The 2,263-nt window shown below is 40.4% G+C and overlaps 1 pseudogene; it reads left to right on the top strand.

The window, feature by feature from the left end:
* The first annotated feature begins 604 nt into the window (after positions 1-604).
* LOC111552013 lies at positions 605-1,718 on the top strand (annotated as a pseudogene).
* Positions 1,719-2,263: the final 545 nt, after the last annotated feature.

The raw sequence follows: 2,263 nt of genomic DNA, 5'->3' as shown, positions 1-2,263 counted from the left end.
CTTCAAGTGAAAAAAAGAGAAATACCATGATTTTAAACTTGTGTACATGCAAAAACACAGTTTTGATTTTTTTCTTTACTAAAAGGAAAATAAAAGCTGACAGAACCATAAGTAAAGATTTCCAAATAAACAAAACAGAAAAATTTAACTGAATTCTTTCAAAATTTTTAATATCAAGCAGAGAAAAGTAGAAAACATTCAAAAGCCTTGAATAGAAAAATTCACAAGCTTGATCTAATCAATATATTTAGAATAGCATGCCGCAACTTCAGAATACACATACTTTTTAAATACAAAAGAATCCTTAAATAAAATTGTTCACATGTTAGGCAATCAAACATGTCACAACAAATATCAAAAAGGCAGGCTTTTAAGGACCATATTTTATTACGATAACTTAAAAGGGAAAAAGATAATATACTAATACTACAAATCTTAATATTTCAGGAGAATTGCAGTTCCATAATTTTTCTGGAAACTCGTAGATGTGCCCCATAAACAGGAAGCTTACTCTCTGAAATAACATGAGGCCCCAAAGCCCTGAAATTAAAGAGTTCCTGGCCCATCCAATCTCACAGCAGCCTGCCTGCCCTTTCCTTTCAACATGACAGATGATGCTGTGTCCTTCGATCAGTGACTTCCTGCAGGTGGGGTGGTAGAAGCCATCTCTAAGGCAGCAGTAGCACCCATCAAGTGGCTCAAGCTGCTGCTGCAGCAAGAAAATTACCACACATAAGCAATACAAGTGCATTATAGACTGTGTGGTCCATATTCCCAAGGAGAAGAGAGTCCTGTCCTTCTGGCTTTGTAACCTGGCCAATGTGATCAGATACTTCCCCACCCAGGCTCTCAACTTTGCCTTCAAAGATAAATACCAGCAGATCTTCCTGGGTAGTGTGGACCAGAGGACGCACTTTTGGCACTATGTTGCAAGGAACCTGGCATCAGGCAGTGTGCTGGAGCCACATTCTTGTGTTTTGTGTACCCTTTTGATTTTGCCTGTACCCATCTGCCAGCGGATGTGGGTAAAGCTAGAGCTGAAAGGGAATTCAGAAGCCTTGGTGACTGTCTGGTTAATATCTACAAATCTAATAGGATTAAAGGCTTATGCCAAGGCTTTACCATGTCTGTGCAAGGTATTATCATCTACCCAGCTGCCTACTTCAGCATCTGTGACACTGCAAAAGGAATGCTTCTGGATTCCCAAGAGTACTCACATCATCATCAGCTGGATGATTGCACAGCCTGTCATTGTTGTTGCAGGGTTGACTTCCTATCCATTTGACACTGTTCACTGCTGAATGGTGATGCAGTCAGGGCATAAAGGAACTGACATCATGTACACAGGCTTTTTTTTTTTTAGATGGAGTCTCTGTCGCCCAGGATGGAGTGCAGTGGCACAATCTAGTCTCGCTGCAACCTCCAACTCCTGGGTTCAAGTGATTCTCCTGCCTCAGTCTCCTGAGTAGGTGGGATTACAGGTGTGAGTCACCAAGGCTGGCTAATTTTGTATTTTTAGTAGAGACGGGGTTTCACCATGTTGGCCAGGCTGGTCTTGAGTACATAGGCATTTTTGACTGCTGAAGGAAGATTGCTTTTGATGAAGAAAGCAAAGATTTTTCAAGGGTGCATTGTCCAGTGTTCTCAGTGTCATGGGTGGTGCTTTTGTGCTTGTCTTGCATTATGAAATCAAGAAATACACATACTTTGCTTCCTAGAATTTTTCCATCTGTGAACAAGCATGTTGTATTATATAATATATCATGAGCATTCTTGACAGACTCATGGCTGTCAATTTATCAGTGGCAACTATTTACTGGTTGAAAATAGGAAGCAATAATATTCATCTAGCTAGTTTTCTCTTCTTTGTTGTTTGTTTGTTTGTTTGTTTGTTTGTTTGTTTGTTTGTTTGAGACAAGGTCTCACTGTGTCACCCAGGCTGGAGTGCAGTGGTGAGATCTCAGCTCACTGAAACCTCTACCTCCTGGGTTCAAGCAATTATCCTGTCTCAGCCTCCTGATAGCTGGGACTACAGGTGGTCACCCACCATGACAAACTAATTTTTTTTTTTTTTTTTTTTTTTGTATTTTTAGTAGAGACCGGGTTTCTATATGTTGGTCAGGCTGATCTTGAACTCCAGACCTTAAGTGATCTGCCCATCTTAGCCTCCCAAAGTGATAGGATTACAGGCGTGAGCCACTGTGCCCGGCTACTAGTTTTCTCTTAAAACTATTTTCATGATATGATGATGAGACTCAATTAT

The sequence above is a fragment of the Piliocolobus tephrosceles genome, chromosome X (genome assembly GCF_002776525.5).
Source record: "Piliocolobus tephrosceles isolate RC106 chromosome X, ASM277652v3, whole genome shotgun sequence".
In the NCBI taxonomy this organism is placed as follows: Eukaryota; Metazoa; Chordata; class Mammalia; order Primates; family Cercopithecidae; genus Piliocolobus; species Piliocolobus tephrosceles.
This window is presented reverse-complemented; position numbering and strand designations above follow the sequence as displayed.